Below are 13,099 nucleotides of genomic sequence, written 5' to 3' on the forward strand. Positions count from 1 at the left end.
AAATGGAAAGCAGCCCTGACTGTCCAAAAACAGCAAAATGGCAGCCAATATACTGTATACTTTGGTCCTCACTCCATAGAAATAGAACCAACCAGCCTCAAGACATTTTAAACTGAAATACATATTGGCAGAACACAAAGAAACCATATACTATATGACGCTGTACATGAATTCTCAATACTTCTGCACTGGATTTCTTTCTTTCTCTTGTTCTTTGTTGAAGAAAACAGTGTAACCCAGTGTAAATCTAGACAGCACTACTTCAAGATTCAACTAGAAATTCAAACGCAAGGAGGAAGAAACCCAGCAAAGAACTGAAATCAAAGATATAAATGTTTAATAGCAAGAGAAGGACATGAAAGGCTATGCAGCTGGTTTTCAGCACAGCTTCTCAAAATGGGAATTGGAGAGCACAAATGTAGACCACATTCTCACTTCTAGTTGAGATAAACATTTACAAGCTATTCATTTTAAACAGGAAGACATAACATTAGGACATGACCTTTAATTTCACTGAGTCTGTGAAGCCAAACCACCACAGCTCTACTGCAATGCAGTTAAACATCCAGGAAGAGATGCATAGTATTCCCCTGCTTTGTTATTACAGGTGTACTTGATTTTACATTCAATGAGGAAGGTGCAATTTTATGGCTGTGTGGAAAAATCTTTAAAATGCTTGCGGGTAGATGTCTAATGATGCCAGAGTGGTGTTGCAGAACATAATATGAAGATAAAGTATTGAAGAAATTGTCTACATGCCAATGAACAAGCATTTAGGTAAATAATACTAAACTGTACGTGCATAAATTTGGTGTCATTACACTGTTATTACAGATGTGTACCCTTCTTTTGTTGGTTTAAAAGGGTGCAATTCTGATGCTTTATGATTAGCTTTCTAGCTGGAAGCTGATAGAACTTGAAAGTTACTAACAAAAGATAGCAAAAGATTAATTTATAGAGAAAATCTGCACATTTTGAAAAGCCATAATCTACACGTAGCTTGAAAGATGAAACATTTCTTGTTTGTATAACATTTCCCACATTTCCCATGCAAAAATGTACGCGGACTATTTTTTAATGTGAAAAACAAACATAGAAGACATTGCTTTTTGTTAATGAGCAAGTATACATTTATGGAACTTTCTTATAAAAAGTGAACGGAGGCCAAAAGCTGGGAAGTGACAAGTTCGGACTTTTGTATCCCAACTTGAGACACCTCATCAGTGAAACTCCTAGGAAGAGCTGAATGCTTTGAAACCTCTGGAAGGCTCCCCAACACTGATGTTTCCAGAACTGCTAGTCATTTTTAAACCTTGGCTCACTATCTTTAAAGAAAAGTCTCCTAATACCCATGACAACCCAGGAGAGAATCTGTTAATTACTTAGGGAAATAATATCGTAAGCATGTATTAAGGGCAAAATTCTTCCCCATTGTGTAACTGACTTCTCATCATTAAGGCCCTTAAATAGAGCCTCTGATTTAGCTTACTTTTCCTTTCCATCAGGAGAGAACTGAGGATCTCTTCAAGAGCTGTATTTTAGGCTTAGAACACAGCTAGTTCCACCACAGGTTGCCGAGAGAGTACCAAAGCTACGGAACCGGCAACTCCAAAAGCTTGGGATTTTTTTTAAAGAAGTACTAAACACAAAGATGCCTTGGAAATATGAATTAACTGTACTGAAAAAAAAAAAAAAGTCGTTTGCATTATTTAATAACCTGGTAAAATGCTAATGCTTTATTTTAATTACAGAAAATACTATTTATTGAAAGGCAAATACATTTTTTTCTGTGAGATAAACATGCAGTCTTTTGTAAGGTTCTAGAATTTTCAGATAGGCCAATTGTATGAAAAATGATTTTTACTGGAAATTTTTTCCTGTTCTAGTATACTTTTACTGACATTTATTTTTCCTCAATAATAAAATGTGCAAAACAAAGATTGCCTGTAACTCTAGCAAGTATTCTGGACATTGAGACTGGAATTGCAGTCCACAGCAGTCACGCACTGGGCTGAGAGCTCAGATCCTATAACACACACTAACTTGATGAAAATCAAAATAATGTTTCTCTCTCATTACATAAATCGCAAATGGACTTCTTGCATGTGATTTCTCAGTGCATTGCAGGCAGAAAAGAACACCCAGGAATGGTATTTTACATTTCTACAGCTCTCCACCTGAAAACGTCCATGTGCTCAACAAACGCTAACAATGAGATCTTCCACAAACTAGTAGTGTAGCATGATGGTGAAACCAAGGTACAGAGAGATGAGTGGCCACACAAGGCTGTGCAGGAAGTCTGTAGTACTGCTGGGAGCACAGCCTTCGCCACCCCAGCCCAAGCCCATTGCTTTAACCTCAGAATCAGTTTCCCTGTTTGGAGAAGAGCACAGGACGTGTGACAGAGAAGTCTTTTACCTCACCACTCAGGAGGCCAACTGTTCAAAATCTTACAAAGAGGAAAACATATCCAGCTGTTACCAGGTTTGGTTATCCATCTAACACTTGACAAGATACTTGAGGAATAGCAATTTTTTTTAGAGTACCTGGACTGCACCTCATTGAAAGCTGGGGTTCAGGTTTCTAACTACAAATATAACTCAGTTTTACATGATTCTAAGCAGGCACATGAATTATGTGAAGGTTTCTGCTAATTTTCAGGTGAGTCTCAAGTGAGAATAACTGAAATTACCTAGCTTGCCGTATCACAGAATGGTTGGGCTTGGGTTGGAAGGAAGCCCTATAGTCCAACAGTATGAATATTTGAACACAGTGTATTTCTTTGGCCCAGGCCTATTAAGGGACAAAACAAAGAATCCAAATTTAAAGCAACACTTGCATGCTAGAAATCCATATCTAAGTATTATTACAGCACATATATTAGCATTTTTTTTATCTTAGAAATTCAGGAAAAAGCAGGAAAAATATGACGCTGAGAAAAACACAAGTCCCTGAACTTGCCTTACTCCAGTAAGAATGGTCCTGGTTGGCATTTCTAGGCTCAGTAAATTCTGATTTCATTCTTGTTTTATGAAATACTGTCCTTGGTTAAAAGTTTTTGTTTGTTTTTCCCGTAAGGGATTCATCTTCAATTTATACGCAGATGAAAAGCATCTAGCTTGAGATAAGTTAGTCTTATGAACAGGACCCAGAGATATTGAAAAAAATAAAAGGTGCGTATGGGGGGTCCGTTTTGTGCAGAAAGAATAGTACGGTCCATTTGCAGTTTAACAAAACACTAGGATCTTTTCTCCAGTGTCTAAAGCTAGATGTTCTTCTTTTTGTTCCAGGACTGCTTTTGGGTTATAAATATTATGTGCTGTTTTTTTCTGAAAATTAATTGCTATGGATCTAGGCCAGTGTGGTCAGGTAAAAAGCAGCATGGTGCAAGACTGAGTAATTAGAATTTCAGTGAAGCCTCAAAACACTTTAATAAAGGCAACATCTTAAAAAGATATGTACATACATACATAATGTATATACGTTTTAGATAGTTCTGTATTTCTGGTAATAAGTGTGGTTATTACTAGGAGAACAGTAATTTCTCCAAACCAAACCATAAATAATTAAGGCCAGGATTTGGAAATCAGATCTGTGTGGGTGGACTTTTGCACCCCTGCGGATTCAATGGCAGGATCAAAGATTAGGAAAGCCAGAAATAAATTCATAATCTGAATGTTGCTTAAGTAAAGCACCTGGCATTTCCAGTACAGGGAAGGGTCTGTTTTCACTGACACCCTCCCACTCAAATGCCTGACTAACAGAACACATTCAAAGCAGCAAAAAATCATATTATTTTCCCACCCTTTCCACAGTAGCCAACTTCTACTACATCCAGTTCTTTGAGTTATGAGTTTGAGCTAAGGGAATGACAAAGCTGGCATCTTGAGCTTCACTCTTCCTTCCTATTCCAATTAAAACTAGTTTAGCTTAACCCTCTCCCCCCTCAAGCTATGTATCAAGCACTGATTTCTTTCTCCTTTCCAAGAGGTAAAGTGTTTATTGTAATTTCAGATGTTCTGAAAGTAATCAGAGAATAACTACACCCATTACTAGCAATGACAGCACAGAAAAGAGGCAGATCTGCTGGCTCCTACTGAGGAAATTGTTGACAGCTGTCACACAAGAAGTCACTTGATGCTGACAACCAGGCAGTAACTGCCCACAAACAACTACTTTTGGTCAAAAGTGCTGAGAATGCTGTGACAAGTCAGGTTCAAGCATCTGAGTAGATTCACTCTACTTACCCGAGTTCTTCACAGGACAGACATGGAGAGATCTCAGCTCTGTGTGATCACTGTGGTATGTTCCTGAGAACTTGGGACAGTTGGGTATTACCTGATCGTGTCACATCCATCAACTTTTAACCCAGGTGATCAGGATAAATTGTGGATCCTGTCCCCCCACAAATCCTAAAATTGCTGGCTGGCTTTTTCTCTTCTAGAAAACTGAAAGATTTTTTTTTTTTTGTCACGTCTTGATCACATGTTGCTTTTCCTCTTGCTCAGTATATCAGGAAGGTAACTAGACAGGTTTATGTCCAGCAAGCATCCAGTCAGTCCCTTTCAATTCAAACGTGTCTCTGAAATATGCTAACAGTCTCTGGAACAGAAAAAGGATATGATCTGCAACTCAGTCTCACTAAAAATGAGGTTGATTGGTAGTAGAAACTTAAAAGATAAATTGTGATGATGACTGCAACTGTCCATGTTATTTTTTTTTTCCCTCTGACTTTGTGTATGTTGCCAGGATGTTAAGCATGTGTGTACGTGTATATTCACTCTACTTTTGGTAAATTCGTCTCTCTTGGTACAAGAGAATTTGTTAGAGATGCATTTGGGAAGATAGACATATATTGTCCTTAGAAAAAAGCTCTCATTTGTATGCCATAACAGATTAATACTGTGGCCAATATTATGGACAGAATCAGTCTAGATGATGTCCCCCATTGCCTTGATTTCTGGGAGAAATCCAAAGCTGATCAACAATTCAGCTGATTTCCATGGAAACAGGATTTCAACTTATGAATCAAAATTGCATGAGGACCAAAAATGCCAAACAGAGATTATAAAAATATTTTTCCACAGTGAGATTCTCACAATAAAAGGCTAATAGTTAAGCAGAATAGGAATAATAAATTCACAAGGGACTTGTTTTTCATCATCCACACTATCTTTCCATTCTGTATAGCGCACATCTACCTTGTATCCACACGGTTATATTTGAACATTTCATTAGATGCCCTAAGTATCAACATTCTCATGTGTTTTTTTTTTTTATTTTTTTTTAATATCTTTAATAATTTAAAGAGCAGAATGTGCCTATATTTGGAAAAGACTTATCAATGGTTAAATTTAGTTCAGCACCTCACCCCAGGCCACCTCAAGATGTGGACATAAAACTCTGGTGTTTTAGGGAAATACCTAAATACATTTTTACAGTGTTTCCCAGTAAAAACATTATCAATAGCATTCTCTATTTAAAAATTATCGCTTCTCTTGAATAACCACAAATAACACACGATTATTCTTCTGGAACACATTTGTAGTATCTGATTTCCCTAAGCAAACAGGGCTCACTGTTATAGTTTTGTCTTAGTAGTAACTGAGGTTCTTGCAATAAAAACTCGCAGTAATATTTAACATTGGCAGAGACAAAACTGAGTGAGAATTAGATTATTTCATAAATTTTAAGTATTTTACTGAAGGAGGTTTTACAGTCCCCTTTCACTTTACATCCATTTCTTACGATCTGCACAATAAATCTGCAAATATCCACTTCAGCTCCAAGGATACATAAGAGCACGTGGTATTCTGCATAATACCCAAACTGATTAATTTGTTAACATCGTACTGTCTATGAAGAACTTTTTCAGAGCACATACATTTGGAGAAATTGTACCACCTCTGGAAGACTCTGTAGATTTATGTACATGACAGAACTCAGATTTTAAATTTGTGGAAAAAAGGAAAAGATTTTAAACTTTGTTTTGCAGGTTGTGAAATAAACTGATTCCTTTACATATCAAGTAATATCAAATAGCTTCTAGAAATGTGCAGGCTGATGAATGAATTCAATAGCTTTAACTGAAAGTAATGGGAGCCCTTCCATCCCATTCAATGAAAATTTTATCCGGCACGTGGTGGTTTGTTTGTTTGTTTATTCTTCCAAATATCTTTATTATTTGGTCAGAGCTTTAAGATGTCTGAATATTTTTCCATTAACTTTTCAGTTTTATGCACAATTTTCTTTTTGAAAATACCACAGGTACTGCAGATATATAATGAAAGCTAGCAGAATACTTCAGAAATGTGTATTTGTTCTGCTATGGTTTATTTATTCTTTCTACATATTCCTAGGTTAAAAAAAACTTCATAGCACTACCCAAAATCAAACTCCAATATTACATACAACTCTCTAAACTCAAGAAATCGGGGTTTCCTAAAGATATCTTCTAACGAAGCTCAGGGTGATTTTTTTTTTTTAATTATATTTTTTAAACAACACCTCTATTGATGCAATTATATTTAATCACTGTTAACAGTCAAGGTTTTTAGCAGCTAGATGAAGTATACTGTATTAGCTTAATAGCCATGCCTTTCTCAGACTTTTTAAAACTTGTTTTTCTTTCCTATTAGAGCAGAGAGCTCTGGGGCTGAAAACTCCCAGTGATCCTTTCATAGACTGAGGTGGCTTAATTGTGTCTGCTCACCTAAGAAGTCAATTCCAATTCTCACTGCTCAAGAAAGAGAACAAACAAAAACTACATTACCCTTCTACATTAGCCAGAAGCACATTCTCAGAAAGATAACTTGACAGAAAACATTAGATGCTGTACCAAAAATTTACAGGCACAAAATAAAGTCATTATGGAAATTTGAGACATATCTGCTCAAAATTTTAAGGAAAAGAAAGCACACGCATTTAGAGCTAAACTGGATGAATCTATCACTTGACTCAATACCCCAAAGAAAATGTGGCACACAGTATATTAAGCTAATAAAAAATAAACAAATGTACAGCTAATAAGTCTGGAAATTCAAACCTTAAGTTCCTCATTATAAAAGCCACAAGTGACTTTCTAAGCAGAACTACTCAAACCACTATGCTGCATCCCTTGAGACAATCATTTTTCCTTCTCATCTTCTTTGCTCCTTTTGTACTGAGGTATAAAAGTTTAGTTGTCTGGGGCCCTACTATTTTCAGGCAGCTTTGAGCAGTCACCAGTCTAGGGATTAAGATGACCGTATGTGATGAAAGGACAAGGTTAACTCTCAATTTCTGGTTGTTGTTAGTGTTTCATGTACCACATGATGAATAACAACATGAGAGGCATCTATTCTTCCAAGATATAATTGGCTTTTCTTTAGAGAACGGCGTGCAGAAACACAGCAAATGGGGGTAACATTCAGGTCATGCTCAAACAGATTAAACTTCCTGGTGCCTCTTTCAAACACTATCCTTCCTACTTGTCCTCTCCAAGCTGTAGGCAGGTCACCACAACTTCCCTTCTGACAGCTGCTGTTGTAACTTTCAAGCAAGCATTTGGTTACTAGCCAGGCCAGGGGCTGCTAACCAAAAGACACCTACAAACTGGCCTTTACCACCAGCCTACCTCAACCAGTTTGATTTTATACTCCTTCATACATGCCGAACTCCAAAACTATCATCTGTATCCCACTGAAATGCCCTTTGGCTTTGCTCTTGACCTCCTTGTCTTTGACTGAGGGTGGAAGAGCCCACGAGGTGTCAGCCATACATGCGCCACAGTCCTGCTGCTCACTGCCGAGTTACACTCTTGTGAATCTGTTCCCACAAACCTTTCCCATACCATTCACTGCCTTCATTTCCCCACTGACTCACCATGTCGTGGTGGCACTTGTCGTGCTCTCTGCTCTTCAGCACAGAGGAGCAGTGCTGTGACTTGCAGCAGCAGTGCTGCAAGCTCCATGCTCCTACTGCTGTCGAGTGGCTGCTGATCAAGTAACACAGCGCAAATGCAGTTGCTGCAATCAGTAGCTGAAAAAATATGAGGCAGCTTGCCCTTTCTGCAGTGGACATGTGCTACAAGATGTTGAATTTACTTACGTCTTGCTTTAGATATTCTCCCGTATCTTGGCAATCTCTCCATAACTGCACATGCAGCTGCTTTTTCACAGAAAAGGCTGCATGCAGCACTAAGGCCTGAGTAGGGATGGTTTCCACACTCCTTCCAGTATCTGTTCAAAAGACAGTACCTGTGCACTACCACAGTGGCATCTTCCATGTGCCTCTCTCTGTCATGTCTCCTGGTTTCACTTTGAGTGTATGTAGCGCATTGCAGGAGTAGCTGTCATTGTTTTATTCCCTTCCCTGGACAGTTAAGCTGCTCTTGTTTTTTGATTCATTCCTCTAGGGTTAGATGTCTTTTTCTCTGCAATTCCTTCCATAAACTGGAATCACATGTCCCACAAATAATGCTGTCTCTAATTAGGAGATCTTTTATGTCTCTAAAGTTACATGTGGATGCCAGAATTCTCAGCTCCATGATGCAAGTATCTATCCTTTCCTCTGCTTCAGGCTTTTGGGATTTAGAGAAAAGTATCCCGCTGCTACCTTGCTGTATATTTTCCTCAAATATTTTTCTCAGCTGTTCCAGAGTTTGTGTATTCACTCCCAATGATTTTATTTTACTCCTTCATTTTATCCTATGGAAATATATATAAAAAAAGCCATACCTGCATTTTGCCACTTTTATTCCCATTGTTGGTGTCATGTAACAGCCACAGTTCTCCCATATACGTATGAAGTCTTCTTGGTCTGAAAGTTTAGTGTTCCCAATGGTCCAGTTCCTTGCAGGGGATTCGTTAGCCCACTTCTAGGTGCTGTTAATCAGATTTTTCTTCTCTGTGGGTCTTTCGTAGCTTGCCTGATGCTAACCATCCTCCCGTGCACAGCATGGTAGGTAAATAACATGAGGACTCCATATCTTTGCAGCCTCTCTCTAATACAGATATTTTGAGAGCTTTAATACATAGAATACATAGGTATATCACTCAGGTGCAATGAGAATAAAATTTCCACGTTTTCTAACTGGCAAACTGCGCTCCTCTTTCCAAGTTCCAGTGGGGTTGCCACAGCAACAGTGGCAGGAGGTTGTTTTGACAAGCTTGGCAAAAACTTCCAAATCTTCTGAAGTCTCCCTCACCTCCCTCCTCTCTAAGTAAAACATTAGAAGTCTATGAAAAGAAACATAATGACCACGTTTAAGGAAACTTTAATATTGTCTAATGGAGAGTTTCCTAAGAAAATGTGACAGTCTGTCCCAATTGCAGGTAAACATCCTTTCTTGAAAATTTCTGGAAGCATTTCTTAAGCCTAACAAATCACCTAGCTAAATGATTTTCCTTTCTGCAGCACAGCTCCTCAACTCTGCAGCAGACAACCTATATCCCCATTAATTTGTGCCTCTAAGAGCATCTGAGCTCCATAAGCAGAAGGCAAATTACATTTCAATCAAGTATATAAGTTCTGAAAAACAGTAAGAAGCTCTGCTCAGAGAAGATGGTAAAACCCATAAGGAAGAGGGCTCCCCTTCAGTCCCTCCTACTGGGCTGAGTCGCTCCACAGGTGCTGAGCACCTCACCTCCTCCAGCTAAGAAGCTCTGCTGAACCAAGTGTGCACCTGTCAGGCACAGCCTCACAGCACTCTTGGGCTCTGGTTTCAGATGTGGAGGTGGCCATTACCATTCCCGTGACACCCAGCACATCAAAATGTGCCACACTTAACCCCCCAAAAGGCATGACATAGTACAGCAAATACAGCATTCTTAGGTCAGTAAACATGCTACGTTTCAAAGGAAAAAAAACTCTGATTAATGTTCTTTAGAGAGTAAGTTGAAATACTGAAAACAAAGATGGAGAATGGATATGGTTTTGAGAGGCTACTGTATGCTTAATTTGACTTAGCCACTGAGAAATATCATCAAGCCAAAACAAGAAAAAGCTCACATCTAACTGGCCTTTTCTGAGAACAAAGGTGTTGGATTCAACCCTTCAGTGTCTCTCCTATATATGTGACAGCAAATTTTAAGGGCTAAGATTTGAGATTGATGCAGGCCTTTCATTTTGCAAATGCAATTTGAAGGCTCAAAATAATTGTTGCTAAAAATATGATAATAGAAGGGTTCCGGTCTTGCACTATAATGAACTGCAGACTCAATTGTTTGAAGGATTAAAATTGCACTGATGAGATGGGATCAAAGACAAACGAAATATCAGACATTTCCTCTAGAGGGGAAAAATTTTAGGAGGGTCATGCTTTTTCAAGCAGTCCCTACTTCAGTTTAATGACAGAGAGAGCTTGTAGTCAGATTTATTTTATTATCAAAAGAACAACAAAAGAAGCGGGCACATGAAAACTCCAGTGTCAGAAGACACTTGAAAAAAACAAATACAGTAGTTCTTATTACCAAGTAGAATGTGTGACCAATATTTCTTTGTTTTAGAAATTAGCTGCAACACAGCCAACAGAATGGCATTAGTAACAGCTCAAATGTTTACCATCTCCAGGCAGTATACTTCCTCCAAAACTTCAGAGGCACCACCATTTTTTGTTCCTTGCCAACATACACACTTGTCATTGTTGTTGATATTCCAGCCATTTCATGACAGAATCCAAACAGCAAGAATTTTAAATCCAGTGAATACTCAGAGCAACTTATGTCAGTTCCAGTGCCTCATTCTAGAGTCTTGGAAAAAATTGTTGCAATTAATTCTAGTATGAATGTAAAAATGTTTAATATTTCATTATTTTATTTATAAATAATTTTTATTGTGGCCAGTTTACTGAATCTGATCTTTGTAGACACATAATTTCATTGCCCAACAATGCCCACCTCAAGAGAACTGAAATCAGAAAAACAGCAGAAAAGCCAGATAATTCCTTGATCCTGGGTTGTAAAAAATCAGATTTATAGATGTACCTTCTGATTATGTCAACCATTTTAGCAGACTCACTTCCTATTTGTGAAGCTCGTCCACAAATGGCATTAATTTCATTTCTAGCCGCTAAACTGTATCTAAAAATGGGAAAAGAACATGCTGCACTTTCTTTACACTATTATCCTATAATCAGTATTTGTAGTCAGAGCAGTAGTGCTGCATGAACCTGTGAATTTAGAGCAGTCTGTGCATCTCTGACCATGGCAGTTCCACATTTACTTCAGAAATAACATGCCCTTAAGTTTACTTTCCAGCAATGTCATGCAGTCTGGAGCCTTCACTTAGCAAGAGCAGCTCTCAACCATTAAAAACAAATTCATTAAAAATATACACAAAGCATATCCTGAAAATCACATCTAGATCTAATCAAAGAAAACCAGATACCACCTGCAAAAAGGCTCCAATATCTTCAACATAACCACCCCCTCTTAGCATCCTCTCAATCTCAAGAATTGCTACAGTCCCCCATAAGTCACATCAGGCTGGAATGGTCTAGCGTCTTCAAAAACAAGACAGCAGAATGATAATGACCTCAATATAGTTAGAGCCCTACCCAGCATCTAAAGCTGGTTTCTTAAAAGCATATTTAAACTGTCCCCGTTTCTCAGGCCAGCTGAAGACAGATTACTTTTCATCTTATCAAAGCTTGAAAGTAAAGGAAAAATTAAAGACTAGCTTCTGGGTGGTTCTTATGAGCCAGATTATCTGAAGTAAGTGTCAGTGCTAGACACTGATAGGTAAATGAGAGCAAAGATAAAGTTCCTAGTAAACCATCTACAACTGCTTTTTGAGGTAGGTGGCAAAAAATCACCTACCTCACCTCATTCCATACACAGAAATTTTATCTAGTGCTTTAAATATAAATATACACGTTTGATTTTTATCTACCTCATATTCCTCTTTAGGTTGATATGTAGTTTCCAATGATGAGAATTCATATATGCTAATCATTGTTTGTTTAATAATTCCATTTCATTAATTACTAATATAAACAAATTATTGGAAGTACTCAAGTAATATTTTCAGTCTCTCAGTACTGTTTGATAATTTATAAAAAGATAAGTTTTAAGGAAAATGAAAGAAGGAATATGACTTATACCAAAATACTTCAAAGCAAACTGCCTTTCTTCTTTTCTTCTGGTTATGTAGCGAATTTAATTACCTTTTTACTTTACATCTTGCGAGCTCCTTTTGTTCCTTGAATCTTCAACATAAATCTCTTATTTTAAAAGTTAACTATAGCTCAGCCACTTTTTCTTAAGGGTCCTCTTTCACTGGCACAATGTACAGAAAAAGTAGCTATATATTGGAGACCACTGCTGCCTTTATTTCAGTCAGCCTTTCTCTTCTCCTGGTTTGAGCATTTAAGAACATTGTGCTCCCTCAGTAAAAAACCTGAGAAATTAGAGTAAGCAAACAAACTGAATCTGTGTTTGCATCTGTTTTCAAAATGCCTCATTTCTCACTTTGCAACAGGTGAGATAAGACTGGACTTACTGACTTTGCTTTCTATTTTCATATGGAGCAATGCAGTATCAGCAGTACTGCTGACAGAGTCAACTGCACCCAACCAGGAAACCTGGAGTGTGGAGAACAGTTTCCCCTCCCCTGAGAGTATCCAGCAGAAGTGTGTTTGAAGAAAGTTCATTGGACATTAAAAGACTTTTGAGCTATGTTCCAAAAAATAAAATAAAATCAGGAGAACCAACAGAATGAGAAAGTAACAAGAGTATTGATTGTCAGATAGTTAACCAAATATACAGTAGTTAGTTTTCAGGAAGAAACTAGATTATTACTAAGAAATTTGTGATACAAAATAACCACAAAGAGAGAGAGTGTTACTCTACTGCTCAACAAGTTAGCATCTGTTGTAGCAATTGCGGATGGTTTGCTGGTAAATTTATTTTAATTATTTGTGGCAATATCACTGGGCTTTACCTCCTTTCAGCATTAGGTACATTTCTTCCTCAGAGAATGAACCTTAATCTGCAGACACTAACAAAACTTCATGCCATTAGAGTTCTTGTAATAGATCACTTCATTATAAACATATAAGGATCAAGTTTTAAAAGACTGCAATCTAGTTTCTGATATTCCAATTTATTCTGAGGTTTAT

General features: G+C 37.7%; 1 long non-coding RNA gene across 11 annotated transcripts in view; it reads right to left on the reverse strand.

Annotated features, from left to right (window-relative positions):
• Positions 1-13,099, reverse strand: part of LOC121073548 — a 131,550-nt gene that overhangs the window by 71,314 nt on the left and 47,137 nt on the right. For 10 of the 11 annotated variants that reach the window (XR_005821795.1, XR_005821793.1, XR_005821796.1 and 7 more), the window contains one exon: positions 8,718-8,983. The exons of the other annotated variant lie outside the window; for it this stretch is intronic. This is a non-coding gene — a long non-coding RNA (uncharacterized LOC121073548). The remainder of the gene's footprint in view (positions 1-8,717; positions 8,984-13,099) is intronic. 11 annotated transcript variants of the gene reach the window in all.

Source organism: Cygnus olor, chromosome 1 (assembly GCF_009769625.2).
Source record: "Cygnus olor isolate bCygOlo1 chromosome 1, bCygOlo1.pri.v2, whole genome shotgun sequence".
In the NCBI taxonomy this organism is placed as follows: domain Eukaryota; kingdom Metazoa; phylum Chordata; class Aves; order Anseriformes; family Anatidae; genus Cygnus; species Cygnus olor.